The 20023-nt window shown below is 41.8% G+C and overlaps 1 pseudogene; it reads left to right on the top strand.

The window, feature by feature from the left end:
- The first annotated feature begins 3177 nt into the window (after positions 1-3177).
- LOC134569265 (zinc finger protein 850-like) lies at positions 3178-19750 on the top strand (annotated as a pseudogene).
- The last annotated feature ends 273 nt before the right edge of the window (positions 19751-20023 follow it).

Raw genomic sequence — 20023 nt, 5'->3', positions numbered from 1 at the left:
TTGTACACCGTTTATTAAATTTTTATACTAAAATCCTATAATATTTGAAAATGCCCATAGCAACAGTTAGTAAGGAACCTCAATGCAATGTGCCACATACCAACTGATGAAGCCAGATTTGTGGTGAAACACATTTTGGATGCTTTTAATATGGATGTTTATATTATTTTATGGTGTTTAATAAAGGTGGACTTGCTTTGAGTACATTTGACTTTGCCAATCTTTTCCTTCATTGACCTGGAGATGTATAAGGGGCAATGTACTTCCCACCACAGTGCACTGCAGACCTGGAGCCGGTCCCATAGGCTCCTGATAAGGTGAACAGTTTTGTTGCATGTTTTGTACTTATAACTTAAGGTAAAGCACTATATTCATTGTCTCTTGTTTGGATGTCCTGACAGCATCTGTTACATAGTTACATAGCTGAAAAGAGACTTGTGTCCATCAAGTTCAGCCTTCCTCACATATGTTTTTGCTGTTGACCCAAAAGAAAGCAAAAACCTAGTCTGTAGCACTTCCAATTTTGCAACAAATTAGGAAAAAAATCCTTCTTGACCCCCAAATAGCAGTCAGATGTCTCCTTGGATCAAGCAGCTATTACCCCACTAATTAGAAATTATATCTTTGTATGTTATGTTTTTGCAAGTATTTATACATTTTCAGTTAAACATCTTTGTGGACTCTGATAAAACCACCTCTTCAGGCAGAGAATTCCACATCCTTATTACTCTTACTGTAAAAAAAACAAAAAACTTTTCTTTACCTTAAATGAAATCTCCTTTCTTCCAGCCTAAATGCATGACTTTGTGTCCTATATTTAGCCCTGTTTATGAATAGATTTCCAGATAATGGTTTGTACTGGCCCGAATATATTTGTATAATTTATCATATCCCCTCTCAGACGCCGTTTTTTCCAAACTAAAGAGATTTAAATTTTTGAACCTTTCTTAGTAACTGTTACAAAATACCTTTTGTTACTGTTTCTTTAAGTGACAAATTGCCCTGGTTCCCTGGGTTATGGAGAAGCTTAATTGCCAGCTGTGACGAAGTGCCCTTTGCCACTTGTGCCTAGAGAGGACTAATTATATCCTGGTCTTCATTAACGAACAGACCCATCTGGGTACCTACACTTCAATTTTTTTATTTTTTTTTTTGGTTGAAGTACTTGAAAAACTTTTTAGGGTTGGTTTTGCATTCTTTGGCTATCAATTTCTAATTTTCTAGTTTAGCCACTTTAATTGCCTTTTTGCAAGCATTATTGGCTTCCTTATATCTTATGTAGGATGCCTCTGATTTGTCCAATTTCAAATGCCCTTTTCTTATTTTTAATCTCTTGTTTTACTTTTCTACTAAACCACATTAGTTTCAATTTGTTTCTTTTATATTTATTACCCAATGGTACATACTGAGAAATGTACCTTTCTAATATTAGTTTGAATAGTTTCGGTGACGAGACCAATCTCGCCACATTGCATTGGAGGAGCCTGGTTGCCCGCCTGCTGCCTTTGGACTATGGACCAGACTTTAAAAGACTTATTTGCCCTGCAGAAAGGCTTATTCGTGCCTTTTCTGCCGGGGTGTTCGGTAGATTTTATCTACCGAACAAACTAACGATTGCACGACCACCTGGGAGCTGGAGTGTGCCGCCAATTGACCACCCTGAAGCTGCGGTTAACCACAGCTTAATTGACGAAGGCAGGGTGGTCTTTGTTCGTCGACCGAACACGTGGCGGCGGCCATTTTACAAGTCCTGTATGGCCAGCTGTGTTCGGCACTTAAACTATGGAACTATAAACGGACACTTATTTACACGAACACCGCTGAGCCGTCCGTCTCCTGGTTCCTATTCGTGGGGATGTAGCCGAACAGCCGTTCATTCGGTATTTTGTTTCATGTGAATTTGTGGTAACCCAGATAGCTCTGCCATGGAGCCTATTCGTGTGATTAAAGACTTTGGCTCCATGGCGATTAAACTGTATCCGTGGGGTCTGAGTGCCATTCACCTAATAATGTGCACTCAGACCTGAGCTATCTGGGGATGTGTAACATGTCTATGTTTAATGTATAAAAAGTAACTTTATATATTTTAAAGCATAATACTGTATTTGGGTCCCCACGTGTGTAATGGAGTTTTGCCTTTGTCCTGGGAGATAATTGAATTACTTCTCCAATTATCTCCAAGGCAGAAGGGAGGAAACCAGGATGCATTGTGGGGATGTTTTGCTTCTGAGAGTCTGTAATGTGATACATGTCTGTCTGTGTTACAGTCTTCCATTTGGTCCCCTAGGGGAGTGTCCACCAGGTGGGAGACCTGCATAAATACAGGGGCAGGTAGCCCTCAATAAACAGACCACTGCTTGACCCTCAGCACGGAGCCTTGTCTCGTTCTTGGGGGGGGGATTCACTGTATGCTGATAGGGACTGACTGCCAGGAGTGTAAGCCGCTTGGGAGCTTTTCCTGTTCGTCTGCTAGCAGCTATTCGTGAGGTTCCAGTTCGGGAGTTTGGAGTGCTACCTTATTCTCTTGTATGCAGTTCAGGAGTTTTGGTGATTTTAGAGTAGCTGTGCCTGTCTGTGAAAAGGGGATTATCGCCTTAACGGATTTTAACCCCTTGTCTGCTGAAACGGTCTGTTACAGTTTCCATTTATCCTCAGTGTTTTTTTCACTAAGGAGTTTATGCCAGTTGATATGTTGTAGAGCTGCCCTAATCTTATTGAAATCAGCTTTTTTTTTTAATTCTATGTTTTAATATACCCCACGTGTTTTTGCTTTTTTGAGGTTTATTTAAAAAAATACTATATTGTGAATATTAATGAGAAGGGTTAGTAGAAGGGTTGTACACTGCCATAAGAGTATAAAGTCGTGTTTGGAGCCAACTTTACGGCTCTACACATGCGAGTTTGAAATTGTACATCTGCACATAGTTTACAAATCTGGTTTAATAGAGTTGCACTATTGTGTTTATTCTATTTTTGTTTTTGTTTTTTGAGAGAACATTGCAATTTTCTTTAACTCCCAGTATGTTTCTTTCAGGTGTATTTGTCAGGTGATAAGAACAGAAATACTAGAAGCAAGGCTATGAAGAAAACTTTTAATAACAGAACCAAGGAGTCTAACTCTGAAAAATCAAGAATTTTCTCAGATCTCTCTATATGTTCTCAAAGGAGACGGTGAACATGAACCCCAAACCTTTCTCATGTTCTGAATGTGGGAAATGTTTTGTCAATAAAGCAAATCTTGTCAGTCATCAGAGAACTCACACAGGAGAGAAACCATTGTCATGTTCTGAATGTGGAAAATGTTTTGGGCAGCAATCAACTCTTGTCATTCATCAGAGAACTCACACAGGAGAGAAACCATTCTCATGTTCTGAATGTGGAAAATGTTTTGCCAATAAAGCAAATCTTGTCAGTCATCAGAGAACTCACACAGGAGAGAAACCATTGTCATGTTCTGAATGTGGAAAATGTTTTGGGCAGCAATCAACTCTTGTCATTCATCAGAGAACTCACACAGGAGAGAAACCATTCTCATGTTCTGAATGTGGAAAATGTTTTGCCAATAAAGGAGATATTGTCATTCATCAGAGAACTCACACAGGAGATAAACCATTCTCATGTTCTGAATGTGGAAAATGTTTTGCCAATAAAGCAAATCTTGTCAGTCATCAGAGAACTCACACAGGAGAGAAACCATTTTCATGTTCTGAATGTGGAAAATGTTTTGCCAATAAAGCAAATCTTGTCCGTCATCAGAGAACTCACACAGGAGAGAAACCATTCTCATGTTCTGAATGTGGAAAATGTTTTGCCAATAAAGGAGAACTTGTCAGTCATCAGAGAACTCACACAGAAGAGAAACCATTCTCATGTTCTGAATGTGGAAAATGTATTGCCAATAAAAGAGATCTTGTCCGTCATCAGAGAACTCACACAGGAGAGAAACCATTGTCATGTTCTGAATGTGGAAAATGTTTTGGGCAGCAATCAACTCTTGTCATTCATCAGAGAACTCACACAGGAGAGAAACCATTCTCATGTTCTGAATGTGGAAAATGTATTGCCAATAAAAGAGATCTTGTCCGTCATCAGAGAACTCACACAGGAGAGAAACCATTGTCATGTTCTGAATGTGGAAAATGTTTTTGGCAGCAATCAACTCTTGTCAGTCATCAGAGAACTCACACAGGAGAGAAACCATTCTCATGTTCTGAATGTGGAAAAAGATTTTTTAGCAACGCAGAACTTGTCCGTCATCAGAGAACTCACACAGGAGAGAAACCATTCTCATGTTCTGAATGTGGAAAATGTTTTGCCAATAAAGCAAATCTTGTCAGTCATCAGAGAACTCACACAGGAGAGAAACCATTCTCATGTTCTGAATGTGGAAAAAGATTTTTTAGCAACGCAGAACTTGTCCGTCATCAGAGAACTCACACAGGAGAGAAACCATTCTCATGTTCTGAATGTGGAAAATGTTTTGCCAATAAAGCAAATCTTGTCAGTCATCAGAGAACTCACACAGGAGAGAAACCATTCTCATGTTCTGAATGTGGAAAAGGTTTTGCGCAGCAATCAACTCTTGTCATTCATCAGAGAATTCACACAGGAGAGAAACCATTCTCTTGTTCTGAATGTGGAAAAGGTTTTCGGAGAAATTCAAAACTTCTCAGTCATCAGAGAACTCACACAGGAGAGAAACCATTCTCATGTTCTGAATGTGGAAAATGTTTTGCCAATAAAGTAGATCTTGTCAGTCATCAGAGAACTCACACAGGAGAGAAACCATTCTCATGTTCTGAATGTGGAAAAAGATTTTTTAGCAACGCAGCACTTTTCAGTCATCAGAGAACTCACACAGGAGAGAAACCATTCTCATGTTCTGAATGTGGAAAATGTTTTGGGCAGCAATCAACTCTTGTCATTCATCAGAGAACTCACACAGGAGAGAAACCATTCTCATGTTCTGAATGTGGAAAAGGTTTTGCGCAGCAATCAACTCTTGTCATTCATCAGAGAACTCACACAGGAGAGAAACCATTCTCTTGTTCTGAATGTGGAAAAGGTTTTGAGCAAAATTCAAAACTTGTCAGTCATCAGAGAACTCACACAGGAGAGAAACCATTATCTTGTTCTGAATGTTGAAAAGGTTTTGCCAATAAAGGAGATCTTGTCCGTCATCAGAGAACTCACACAGGAGAGAAACCATTCTCATTTTCTGAATGTGGAAAATGTTTTGGGCAGCAATCAACTCTTGTCATTCATCAGAGAACTCACACAGGAGAGAAACCATTCTCATGTTCTGAATGTGGAAAAAGATTTTTCAGCAACGCAGAACTTGTCCGTCATCATAGAACTCACACAGGAGAGAAACCATTCTCTTGTTCTGAATGTGGAAAAGGTTTTGGGCGAAATTCAAAACTTGTCAGTCATCAGGGACCCCACTACCTGGTTGGGAGTTTTCTGTAAAGGGGAGAAATCGCTTACCCCCTCCTCCTGGTACTCAGACATGCTTAGTTGGGTATCTGGACCGGCCGTCCAGCATCCCTGTAGCTCCAGTACAGAGACATTGGTCCCATCTGCACTATTGGGGTCAGGGTTGCTGCCCCCGGTTCTTGGGGAAAGGAACCAGCTGTCTCCTCTCTTGATATCACCGGCTGCGGCTGGAGAGAGAGATCAGTTGCCTCCTCTCTCTGCAAGGTACACGGCCACTGGGGAGAGAGACCGGTTGTCTCCTCTCCCTGTAGGATGCACTGCCGCTGGGGAGTGAAACTGGTTGTCTCCTCTCTCTGTAACTCCAGCTGCAGCTGGGGATCTGAGCCAGCTGCCCAACATCCCTGTAAGACTGGTAGAGAGTCCTTGGTCCCATCGCCACCTGCCATTTGGGGGTCCTTCAGGACCAGTCCATGAGGTCCCCTACCTCAGGTACCTCCGGTTGTTCTTGGGGAGGAAGATCAGTTGTCCCTTCCTTCTCCCAATAACATATTCGGCTGCTGGGGAGGGAGACGGACTGTTTCCTCTCCCGGTAAGATAGGCTGCCGCTGGGGAGTAGGACTGACTGTCCCTGCTCCCAGTAACTCTGGCTGTAGTTGGGGATCTGGACTGGTTGCCCAGCATCCCTGTAGGGCCGGTGGAGAGACCACGGTCCCATCTCCACCTACCAACTGGGGGGCTTCCCAGTACCCTTTGCTGAGGTCCAGACCAGCCATCTGGCTCTCTTGCGGTGTCGTTGAGCCATAGTTTACTCCACAGTAGCAGCACTAGTTCCTTCACTAGTTCCTTCACCCACTTCCCAGAAGAGGCATCCTCATTGCCACTTGTTCCTGTAGTCGTTGCTCCCTGATGGAAAGACTTTCACCTCGCCAACGCTATACACCCTCCAGGGTTTTGTCCAACATGGCGCTTCTGATACTGATAAATCCGTATATGATTCCGGTGTCTCCAGGATGCTCTTCCTTTCACTAGGAAGCCATGACACCGCTGCCACCAAATGTGACGGAGCTTCCTGTACCCTGACTGGGTAACTCCGCCGACAGATGCTCCTAGTGCTCATCAAGGACCATCAGCACTGCAACAGACACCATAAGCACTGCAGACCTCACAACTGCCACAGCTTGGTTGGGGTCTCTGTCTTCTGCTGACCTTGAACCTACGACAAGGCTTCAGGTTCCAGTGGGCAACCCTCTCCTCCAAGAGAGTATAGGAGGATCACCTGTAGGGCTTTTACAAGAGCTAGTAGAATCCAAGGGAGTATAATGACTATGGCAATCCCTGTAGTGATTATAGCTGTTCCCTACAACGCGAGGCGAGGCTGCGAGTTGAGTGTAAGATGTCTGAAGGTTTATTGGTACATGCTGGATTTTTACACAACTTTCCAGGCCAGAGGCAAACCCACTGAACCTGATGGGTAACAATGTCTGACACTCCCAAATACAGTAAACAATTCCTCCCCTCTGTCTGTGATATAATTAAGGCAGATAATGCGTTAACTTAATTATCCAAAGGCCGAAAAAACACAAATTTATACAAAGTTCAATAAGTACACCAAAATACAACATATCCCCATGTCACATCCCCTGATACCCCTGATCTGGGTGAACAACATATCCAAAAATCACCCAGATCAGAGCAGGGGTTCAGGAAATTCCTGGGAGTCTCTATGAACAACCACATGCATGGTTTCATGCCCAAAACAGTTCCAGAGAATTAGGCTGTGCGGCCGGTCTATTTAACCTGTTGAAGTGCCGTTTGAATTGTCGAACACCGTTTGACTCCCTTCAAAGTTCCCGGGAAGGTAACTATTTAGCGGAGTTCGTGCCGTTGCATGTCCGATTTGAGGTCCAGAGGCAGAAATAGTGCCTTAGAACCAAATAAGTCACATGGGGCCATAGTCACAAGGTAAAAGGCTGGCAAGTAGTCCTCAAAAATCACATTATCAGTAATATTGAATAACATACCCATGAACAACCTCCCAGTGCTGTGAAATGCAGTAGCGTCTCTTTAATCAGAATTCTCCACTCAGTCTCCCTAATATTGATAAGTACACATATTTATATCCTAGATTTTCAATTAGGTCATGTTAGGGAATTTCCGCCAACAGAAAAACAAACCTAACTTGGAAAGGAGGCGAGACCTATGTTTGGACTAAAACTTAAGGTTATAACGCATACAAGGCCCTGACTTGGTTTCACATTGACCTAGGACAAAATGGCGTCTAAATCGAACTATCTTTTTTATGTATCTGGGTAAGATGCCCATTTGATAAAAAAAGGAACATTGTATGAAAAACAATATCTTCCATTCCTAATAACTTGTACACCGTTTATTAAATTTTTATACTAAAATCCTATAATATTTGAAAATGCCCATAGCAACAGTTAGTAAGGAACCTCAATGCAATGTGCCACATACCAACTGATGAAGCCAGATTTGTGGTGAAACACATCTTGGATGCTTTTAATATGGATGTTAATATTATTTTATGGTGTTTAGTAAAGGTGGACTTGCTTTGAGTACATTTGACTTTGCCAATCTTTTCCTTCATTGACCTGGAGATGTATAAGGGGCAATGTACTTCCCACCACAGTGCACTGCAGACCTGGAGCCGGTCCCATAGGCTCCTGATAAGGTGAACAGTTTTGTTGCATGTTTTGTACTTATAACTTAAGGTAAAGCACTATATTCATTGTCTCTTGTTTGGATGTCCTGACAGCATCTGTTACATAGTTACATAGCTGAAAAGAGACTTGTGTCCATCAAGTTCAGCCTTCCTCACATATGTTTTTGCTGTTGACCCAAAAGAAAGCAAAAACCTAGTCTGTAGCACTTCCAATTTTGCAACAAATTAGGAAAAAAATCATTCTTGACCCCCAAATAGCAGTCAGATGTCTCCTTGGATCAAGCAGCTATTACCCCACTAATTAGAAATTATATCTTTGTATGTTATGTTTTTGCAAGTATTTATCAATTTTCAGTTAAACATCTGTGTGGACTCTGATAAAACCACCTCTTCAGGCAGAGAATTCCACATCCTTATTACTCTTACTGTAAAAAAAAACAAAAAACTTTTCTTTGCCTTAAATGAAATCTCCTTTCTTCCAGCCTAAATGCATGACTTTGTGTCCTATATTTAGCCCTGTTTATGAATAGATTTCCAGATAATGGTTTGTACTGGCCCGAATATATTTGTATAATTTATCATATCCCCTCTCAGGCGCCGTTTTTTCCAAACTAAAGAGATTTAAATTTTTGAACCTTTCTTAGTAACTGTTACAAAATACCTTTTGTTACTGTTTCTTTAAGTGACAAATTGCCCTGGTTCCCTTGGTTATGGAGAAGCTTAATTGCCAGCTGTGACGAAGTGCCCTTTGCCACTTGTGCCTAGAGAGGACTAATTATATCCTGGTCTTCATTAACGAACAGACCCATCTGGGTACCTACACTTAAATTTTTTTATTTTTTTTTGGTTGATGTACTTGAAAAACTTTTTAGGGTTGGTTTTGCATTCTTTGGCTATCAATTTCTAATTTTCTAGTTTAGCCACTTTAATTGCCTTTTTGCAAGCATTATTGGCTTCCTTATATCTTATGTAGGATGCCTCTGATTTGTCCAATTTCAAATGCCCTTTTCTTATTTTTAATCTCTTGTTTTACTTTTCTACTAAACCACAATTGTTTCTTTTATATTTATTACCCAATGGTACATACTGAGAAATGTACCTTTCTAATATTAGTTTGAATAGTTTCGGTGACGAGACCAATCTCGCCACATTGCATTGGAGGAGCCTGGTTGCCCGCCTGCTGCCTTTGGACTATGGACCAGACTTTAAAAGACTTATTTGCCCTGCAGAAAGGCTTATTCGTGCCTTTTCTGCCGGGGTGTTCGGTAGATTTTATCTACCGAACAAACTAATGATTGCACGACCACCTGGGAGCTGGAGTGTGCCGCCAATTGACCACCCTGAAGCTGCGGTTAACCACAGCTTAATTGACGAAGGCAGGGTGGTCTTTGTTCGTCGACCGAACACGTGGCGGCGGCCATTTTACAAGTCCCGTATGGCCAGCTGTGTTCGGCACTTAAACTATGGAACTATAAACGGACACTTATTTACACGAACACCGCTGAGCCGTCCGTCTCCTGGTTCCTATTCGTGGGGATGTAGCCGAACAGCCGTTCATTCGGTATTTTGTTTCATGTGAATTTGTGGTAACCCAGATAGCTCTGCCATGGAGCCTATTCGTGTGATTAAAGACTTTGGCTCCATGGAGATTAAACTGTATCCGTGGGGTCTGAGTGCCATTCACCTAATAATGTGCACTTAGACCTGAGCTATCTGGGGATGTGTAACATGTCTATGTTTAATGTATAAAAAGTAACTTTATATATTTTAAAGCATAATACTGTATTTGGGTCCCCACGTGTGTAATGGAGTTTTGCCTTTGTCCTGGGAGATAATTGAATTACTTCTCCAATTATCTCCAAGGCAGAAGGGAGGAAACCAGGATGCATTGTGGGGATGTTTTGCTTCTGAGAGTCTGTAATGTGATACATGTCTGTCTGTGTTACAGTCTTCCATTTGGTCCCCTAGGGGAGTGTCCACCAGGTGGGAGACCTGCATAAATACAGGGGCAGGTAGCCCTCAATAAACAGGCCACTGCTTGACCCTCAACACGGAGCCTTGTCTCGTTCTTGGGGGGGGATTCACTGTATGCTGATAGGGACTGACTGCCAGGAGTGTAAGCCGCTTGGGAGCTTTTCCTGTTCGTCTGCTAGCAGCTATTCGTGAGGTTCCATTTCGGGAGTTTGGAGTGCTACCTTATTCCCTTGTATGCAGTTCGGGAGTTTTGGTGATTTTAGAGTAGCTGTGCCTGTCTGTGAAAAGGGGATTATCGCCTTAACGGATTTTAACCCCTTGTCTGCTGAAACGGTCTGTTACAGTTTCCATTTATCCTCAGTGTTTTTTTCACTAAGGAGTTTATGCCAGTTGATATGTTGTAGAGCTGCCCTAATCTTATTGAAATTAGCTTTTTTTTTTAATTCTATGTTTTAATATACCCCACGTGTTTTTGCTTTTTTGAGGTTTATTTAAAAAAATACTATATTGTGAATATTAATGAGAAGGGTTAGTAGAAGGGATGTACACTGCCATAAGAGTATAAAGTCGTGTTTGGAGCCAACTTTACGGCTCTACACATGCGAGTTTGAAATTGTACATCTGCACATAGTTTACAAATCTGGTTTAATAGAGTTGCACTATTGTGTTTATTCTATTTTTGTTTTTGTTTTTTGAGAGAACATTGCAATTTTCTTTAACTCCCAGTATGTTTCTTTCAGGTGTATTTGTCAGGAGAGGTGATAAGAACAGAAATACTAGAAGCAAGGCTATGAAGAAAACTTTTAATAACAGAACCAAGGAGTCTAACTCTGAAAAATCAAGAATTTTCTCAGATCTCTCTATATGTTCTCAAAGGAGACGGTGAACATGAACCCCAAACCTTTCTCATGTTCTGAATGTGGAAAATGTTTTGTCAATAAAGGAGATCTTGTCAGTCATCAGAGAACTCACACAGGAGAGAAACCATTCTCATGTTCTGAATGTGGAAAATGTTTTGTCAATAAAGGAGATATGGTCAGTCATCAGAGAACTCACACAGGAGAGAAACCATTCTCATGTTCTGAATGTGGAAAATGTTTTGCCAATAAAGTAGATCTTGTCAGTCATCAGAGAACTCACACAGGAGAGAAACCATTCTCATGTTCTGAATGTGGAAAAAGATTTTTTAGCAACGCAGCACTTTTCAGTCATCAGAGAACTCACACAGGAGAGAAACCATTCTCATGTTCTGAATGTGGAAAATGTTTTGGGCAGCAATCAACTCTTGTCATTCATCAGAGAACTCACACAGGAGAGAAACCATTCTCATGTTCTGAATGTGGAAAAGGTTTTGCGCAGCAATCAACTCTTGTCAGTCATCAGAGAACTCACACAGGAGAGAAACCATTATCTTGTTCTGAATGTTGAAAAGGTTTTTCTAAGAAAGCAAATCTTGTCTGTCATCAGAGAACTCACACAGGAGAGAATCCATTCTCATGTTCTGAATGTGGAAAATGTTTTGCCAATAAAGGAGATCTTGTCCGTCATCAGAGAACTCACACAGGAGAGAAACCATTCTCATTTTCTGAATGTGGAAAATGTTTTGGGCAGCAATCAACTCTTGTCATTCATCAGAGAACTCACACAGGAGAGAAACCATTCTCATGTTCTGAATGTGGAAAAAGATTTTTCAGCAACGCAGAACTTGTCCGTCATCATAGAACTCACACAGGAGAGAAACCATTCTCTTGTTCTGAATGTGGAAAAGGTTTTGGGCGAAATTCAAAACTTGTCAGTCATCAGGGACCCCAGTACCTGGTTGGGAGTTTTCTGTAAAGGGGAGAAATCGCTTACCCCCTCCTCCTGGTACTCAGACATGCTTAGTTGGGTATCTGGACCGGCCGTCCAGCATCCCTGTAGCTCCAGTACAGAGACATTGGTCCCATCTGCACTATTGGGGTCAGGGTTGCTGCCCCCGGTTCTTGGGGAAAGGAACCAGCTGTCTCCTCTCTTGATATCACCGGCTGCGGCTGGAGAGAGAGATCAGTTGCCTCCTCTCTCTGCAAGGTACACGGCCACTGGGGAGAGAGACCGGTTGTCTCCTCTCCCTGTAGGATGCACTGCCGCTGGGGAGTGAAACTGGTTGTCTCCTCTCTCTGTAACTCCAGCTGCAGCTGGGGATCTGAGCCAGCTGCCCAACATCCCTGTAAGACTGGTAGAGAGTCCTTGGTCCCATCGCCACCTGCCATTTGGGGGTCCTTCAGGACCAGTCCATGAGGTCCCCTACCTCAGGTACCTCCGGTTGTTCTTGGGGAGGAAGATCAGTTGTCCCTTCCTTCTCCCAATAACATATTCGGCTGCTGGGGAGGGAGACGGACTGTTTCCTCTCCCGGTAAGATAGGCTGCCGCTGGGGAGTAGGACTGACTGTCCCTGCTCCCAGTAACTCTGGCTGTAGTTGGGGATCTGGACTGGTTGCCCAGCATCCCTGTAGGGCCGGTGGAGAGACCACGGTCCCATCTCCACCTACCAACTGGGGGGCTTCCCAGTACCCTTTGCTGAGGTCCAGACCAGCCATCTGGCTCTCTTGCGGTGTCGTTGAGCCATAGTTTACTCCACAGTAGCAGCACTAGTTCCTTCACTAGTTCCTTCACCCACTTCCCAGAAGAGGCATCCTCATTGCCACTTGTTCCTGTAGTCGTTGCTCCCTGATGGAAAGACTTTCACCTCGCCAACGCTATACACCCTCCAGGGTTTTGTCCAACATGGCGCTTCTGATACTGATAAATCCGTATATGATTCCGGTGTCTCCAGGATGCTCTTCCTTTCACTAGGAAGCCATGACACCGCTGCCACCAAATGTGACGGAGCTTCCTGTACCCTGACTGGGTAACTCCGCCGACAGATGCTCCTAGTGCTCATCAAGGACCATCAGCACTGCAACAGACACCATAAGCACTGCAGACCTCACAACTGCCACAGCTTGGTTGGGGTCTCTGTCTTCTGCTGACCTTGAACCTACGACAAGGCTTCAGGTTCCAGTGGGCAACCCTCTCCTCCAAGAGAGTATAGGAGGATCACCTGTAGGGCTTTTACAAGAGCTAGTAGAATCCAAGGGAGTATAATGACTATGGCAATCCCTGTAGTGATTATAGCTGTTCCCTACAACGCGAGGCGAGGCTGCGAGTTGAGTGTAAGATGTCTGAAGGTTTATTGGTACATGCTGGATTTTTACACAACTTTCCAGGCCAGAGGCAAACCCACTGAACCTGATGGGTAACAATGTCTGACACTCCCAAATACAGTAAACAATTCCTCCCCTCTGTCTGTGATATAATTAAGGCAGATAATGCGTTAACTTAATTATCCAAAGGCCGAAAAAACACAAATTTATACAAAGTTCAATAAGTACACCAAAATACAACATATCCCCATGTCACATCCCCTGATACCCCTGATCTGGGTGAACAACATATCCAAAAATCACCCAGATCAGAGCAGGGGTTCAGGAAATTCCTGGGAGTCTCTATGAACAACCACATGCATGGTTTCATGCCCAAAACAGTTCCAGAGAATTAGGCTGTGCGGCCGGTCTATTTAACCTGTTGAAGTGCCGTTTGAATTGTCGAACACCGTTTGACTCCCTTCAAAGTTCCCGGGAAGGTAACTATTTAGCGGAGTTCGTGCCGTTGCATGTCCGATTTGAGGTCCAGAGGCAGAAATAGTGCCTTAGAACCAAATAAGTCACAGGGGCCATAGTCACAAGGTAAAAGGCTGGCAAGTAGTCCTCAAAAATCACATTATCAGTAATATTGAATAACATACCCATGAACAACCTCCCAGTGCTGTGAAATGCAGTAGCGTCTCTTTAATCAGAATTCTCCACTCAGTCTCCCTAATATTGATAAGTACACATATTTATATCCTAGATTTTCAATTAGGTCATGTTAGGGAATTTCCGCCAACAGAAAAACAAACCTAACTTGGAAAGGAGGCGAGACCTATGTTTGGACTAAAACTTAAGGTTATAACGCATACAAGGCCCTGACTTGGTTTCACATTGACCTAGGACAAAATGGCGTCTAAATCGAACTATCTTTTTTATGTATCTGGGTAAGATGCCCATTTGATAAAAAAAGGAACATTGTATGAAAAACAATATCTTCCATTCCTAATAACTTGTACACCGTTTATTAAATTTTTATACTAAAATCCTATAATATTTGAAAATGCCCATAGCAACAGTTAGTAAGGAACCTCAATGCAATGTGCCACATACCAACTGATGAAGCCAGATTTGTGGTGAAACACATCTTGGATGCTTTTAATATGGATGTTAATATTATTTTATGGTGTTTAATAAAGGTGGACTTGCTTTGAGTACATTTGACTTTGCCAATCTTTTCCTTCATTGACCTGGAGATGTATAAGGGGCAATGTACTTCCCACCACAGTGCACTGCAGACCTGGAGCCGGTCCCATAGGCTCCTGATAAGGTGAACAGTTTTGTTGCATGTTTTGTACTTATAACTTAAGGTAAAGCACTATATTCATTGTCTCTTGTTTGGATGTCCTGACAGCATCTGTTACATAGTTACATAGCTGAAAAGAGACTTGTGTCCATCAAGTTCAGCCTTCCTCACATATGTTTTTGCTGTTGACCCAAAAGAAAGCAAAAACCTAGTCTGTAGCACTTCCAATTTTGCAACAAATTAGGAAAAAAATCATTCTTGACCCCCAAATAGCAGTCAGATGTCTCCTTGGATCAAGCAGCTATTACCCCACTAATTAGAAATTATATCTTTGTATGTTATGTTTTTGCAAGTATTTATCAATTTTCAGTTAAACATCTGTGTGGACTCTGATAAAACCACCTCTTCAGGCAGAGAATTCCACATCCTTATTACTCTTACTGTAAAAAAAAACAAAAAACTTTTCTTTGCCTTAAATGAAATCTCCTTTCTTCCAGCCTAAATGCATGACTTTGTGTCCTATATTTAGCCCTGTTTATGAATAGATTTCCAGATAATGGTTTGTACTGGCCCGAATATATTTGTATAATTTATCATATCCCCTCTCAGGCGCCGTTTTTTCCAAACTAAAGAGATTTAAATTTTTGAACCTTTCTTAGTAACTGTTACAAAATACCTTTTGTTACTGTTTCTTTAAGTGACAAATTGCCCTGGTTCCCTTGGTTATGGAGAAGCTTAAATGCCAGCTGTGACGAAGTGCCCTTTGCCACTTGTGCCTAGAGAGGACTAATTATATCCTGGTCTTCATTAACGAACAGACCCATCTGGGTACCTACACTTAAATTTTTTTATTTTTTTTTGGTTGATGTACTTGAAAAACTTTTTAGGGTTGGTTTTGCATTCTTTGGCTATCAATTTCTAATTTTCTAGTTTAGCCACTTTAATTGCCTTTTTGCAAGCATTATTGGCTTCCTTATATCTTATGTAGGATGCCTCTGATTTGTCCAATTTCAAATGCCCTTTTCTTATTTTTAATCTCTTGTTTTACTTTTCTACTAAACCACAATTGTTTCTTTTATATTTATTACCCAATGGTACATACTGAGAAATGTACCTTTCTAATATTAGTTTGAATAGTTTCGGTGACGAGACCAATCTCGCCACATTGCATTGGAGGAGCCTGGTTGCCCGCCTGCTGCCTTTGGACTATGGACCAGACTTTAAAAGACTTATTTGCCCTGCAGAAAGGCTTATTCGTGCCTTTTCTGCTGGGGTGTTCGGTAGATTTTATCTACCGAACAAACTAACGATTGCACGACCACCTGGGAGCTGGAGTGTGCCGCCAATTGACCACCCTGAAGCTGCGGTTAACCACAGCTTAATTGACGAAGGCAGGGTGGTCTTTGTTCGTCGACCGAACACGTGGCGGCGGCCATTTTACAAGTCCCGTATGGCCAGCTGTGTTCGGCACTTAAACTATGGAACTATAAACGGACACTTATTTACACGAACACCGCTGAGCCGTCCGTCTCCTGGTTCCTATTCGTGGGGATGTAGCCGAACAGCCGTTCATTCGGTATTTTGTTTCATGTGAATTTGTGGTAACCCAGATAGCTCTGCCATGGAGCCTATTCGTGTGATTAAAGACTTTGGCTCCATGGAGATTAAACTGTATCCGTGGGGTCTGAGTGCCATTCACCTAATAATGTGCACTTAGACCTGAGCTATCTGGGGATGTGTAACATGTCTATGTTTAATGTATAAAAAGTAACTTTATATATTTTAAAGCATAATACTGTATTTGGGTCCCCACGTGTGTAATGGAGTTTTGCCTTTGTCCTGGGAGATAATTGAATTACTTCTCCAATTATCTCCAAGGCAGAAGGGAGGAAACCAGGATGCATTGTGGGGATGTTTTGCTTCTGAGAGTCTGTAATGTGATACATGTCTGTCTGTGTTACAGTCTTCCATTTGGTCCCCTAGGGGAGTGTCCACCAGGTGGGAGACCTGCATAAATACAGGGGCAGGTAGCCCTCAATAAACAGGCCACTGCTTGACCCTCAACACGGAGCCTTGTCTCGTTCTTGGGGGGGGATTCACTGTATGCTGATAGGGACTGACTGCCAGGAGTGTAAGCCGCTTGGGAGCTTTTCCTGTTCGTCTGCTAGCAGCTATTCGTGAGGTTCCAGTTCGGGAGTTTGGAGTGCTACCTTATTCCCTTGTATGCAGTTCGGGAGTTTTGGTGATTTTAGAGTAGCTGTGCCTGTCTGTGAAAAGGGGATTATCGCCTTAACGGATTTTAACCCCTTGTCTGCTGAAACGGTCTGTTACAGTTTCCATTTATCCTCAGTGTTTTTTTCACTAAGGAGTTTATGCCAGTTGATATGTTGTAGAGCTGCCCTAATCTTATTGAAATTAGCTTTTTTTTTTAATTCTATGTTTTAATATACCCCACGTGTTTTTGCTTTTTTGAGGTTTATTTAAAAAAATACTATATTGTGAATATTAATGAGAAGGGTTAGTAGAAGGGTTGTACACTGCCATAAGAGTATAAAGTCGTGTTTGGAGCCAACTTTACGGCTCTACACATGCGAGTTTGAAATTGTACATCTGCACATAGTTTACAAATCTGGTTTAATAGAGTTGCACTATTGTGTTTATTCTATTTTTGTTTTTGTTTTTTGAGAGAACATTGCAATTTTCTTTAACTCCCAGTATGTTTCTTTCAGGTGTATTTGTCAGGAGAGGTGATAAGAACAGAAATACTAGAAGCAAGGCTATGAAGAAAACTTTTAATAACAGAACCAAGGAGTCTAACTCTGAAAAATCAAGAATTTTCTCAGATCTCTCTATATGTTCTCAAAGGAGACGGTGAACATGAACCCCAAACCTTTCTCATGTTCTGAATGTGGAAAATGTTTTGTCAATAAAGGAGATCTTGTCAGTCATCAGAGAACTCACACAGGAGAGAAACCATTCTCATGTTCTGAATGTGGAAAATGTTTTGTCAATAAAGGAGATATGGTCAGTCATCAGAGAACTCACACAGGAGAGAAACCATTCTCATGTTCTGAATGTGGAAAATGTTTTGTCAATAAAGGAGATATGGTCAGTCATCAGAGAACTCACACAGGAGAGAAACCATTCTCTTGTTCTGAATGTGGAAAAAGATTTTTTAGCAACGCAGAACTTGTCCGTCATCAGAGAACTCACACAGGAGAGCAACCATTCTCATGTTCTGAATGTTGAAAATGGTTTGCCAATAAAGCAAATCTTGTCAGTCATCAGAGAACTCACACAGGAGAGAAACCATTCTCATGTTCTGAATGTGGAAAAGGTTTTGCGCAGCAATCAACTCTTGTCATTCATCAGAGAATTCACACAGGAGAGAAACCATTCTCTTGTTCTGAATGTGGAAAAGGTTTTGGGAGAAATTCAAAACTTGTCAGTCATCAGAGAACTCACACAGGAGAGAAACCATTCTCATGTTCTGAATGTGGAAAATGTATTGCCAATAAAAGAGATCTTGTCCGTCATCATAGAACTCACACAGGAGAGAAACCATTCTCTTGTTCTGAATGTGGAAAAGGTTTTGGGCAAAATTCAAAACTTGTCAGTCATCAGAGAACTCACACAGGAGAGAAACCATTCTCATGTTCTGAATGTGGAAAATGTTTTGGGCAGCAATCAACTCTTGTCATTCATCAGAGAACTCACACAGGAGAGAAACCATTATCTTGTTCTGAATGTTGAAAAAGATTTTTCAGCAACGCAGAACTTGTCCGTCATCATAGAACTCACACAGGAGAGAAACCATTCTCTTGTTCTGAATGTGGAAAAGGTTTTGGGCGAAATTCAAAACTTGTCAGTCATCAGGGAACTCACACAGGAGAGAAACCATTATCTTGTTCTGAATGTTGAAAAGGTTTTTGTAAGAAAGCAAATCTTGTCTGTCATCAGAGAACTCACACAGGAGAGAAACCATTCTCTTGTTCTGTGTAACGGACCGTTTCAGCATAAAAGGGAATAAAATCCGTTTAGGCGGTAATCCCCTTTTTGAGAGACAGGCACAGCTACTGCAGAAACCAAACTCCCGAACTGGATACAAGATAACACTCCGAACTGGAACAGCTGAACAAGAAAAGCATACAATCCGCTTACACTCCTGGCAGTCAGCTTACAATCCAATTCCCCCCAAGAACGAGACAACACTTCATTTTGAGGGTTAAACAGGAACTGAGGACTGGCTCATCCAGCCTGGCTTTTATTTCCAACTCACACATACAGGCCACACCCAGGGGGAGGCATAAAAGAACCAATGACATAGATGTTACCTCCCACACATCCTCTCCCCTTAGTGTGACACATAATCCCATTATGCATACAGTTTACAATATACTTTTACACAATTTTCCTAACTCTAAAACCATACATCACATTCACATAAAAATACATATCCACAATCAATCCATTCAGGGGAACAACATATTAAAAAATGGCATGGATCAGACCAGGGGTTCAAAAGTTAGTAAAGTATCTTTTAAAACCCCTAGCTTTCCAGCTCAGACTGTTTTTTACAGAGCCTTCTCTGTGCTGGAGAAGTAATCCAATTATCTCCAGCACAGAGACAGACTCCATTAACCACATGGTTACAGAAAGACATAAAACACTTTAAAATACAGAAAGTTACTTTTTATCCATAACACACAGACATTTCACATATCCCCAGATAGCTGGCATCTGAGCGCACAAAACTGCCGAATAGTGCGCAGATCCTATTCACACAGTACAATTGCCATGGAGCTAAAGTCTTTCCCATAGTCTTTCGTTATATGAATAGGCTCCATGGTATAGCTATCTGGGGTATCACATTCCCATAAAGTCTGGTCCATAGTCCAAAGGCAGCAGGCGGGCAACCAGGCTTCTCCAGTTCACAGTGGCGAAGTTGGTTTCGCCACATTCTGAATGTGAAAAGGCTTTGGGCGAAATTCAAAACTTGTCAGTCATCAGAGAACTCACACAGGAGAGAAACCATTCTCATGTTCTGAATGTGGAAAAAGATTTTTTAGAAACGCAGAACTTGTCAGTCATCAGAGAACTCACACAGGAGAGAAACCATTATCTTGTTCTGAATGTTGAAAAGGTTTTTCTAAGAAAGCAAATCTTGTCTGTCATCAGAGAACTCACACAGGAGAGAAACCATTCTCTTGTTCTGAATGTGGAAAAGAGACAAGACACTCACTTCTTAGAAACATAGAAACATAGAATGTGACGGCAGATAAGAACCATTCGGCCCATCTTGTCTGCCCAGTTTTCTAAATACTTTCATTAGTCCCTGGCCTTATCTTATAGTTAGGATAGCCTTATGCCTATCCCACGCATGCTTAAACTCCTTTACTGTGTTAATCTCTACCACTTCAGCTGGAAGGCTATTCCATGCATCCACTACCCTCTCAGTAA

The sequence above is a fragment of the Pelobates fuscus genome, chromosome 7 (assembly GCF_036172605.1).
Source record: "Pelobates fuscus isolate aPelFus1 chromosome 7, aPelFus1.pri, whole genome shotgun sequence".
Classification (NCBI taxonomy): Eukaryota; Metazoa; Chordata; class Amphibia; order Anura; family Pelobatidae; genus Pelobates; species Pelobates fuscus.
This window is presented reverse-complemented; position numbering and strand designations above follow the sequence as displayed.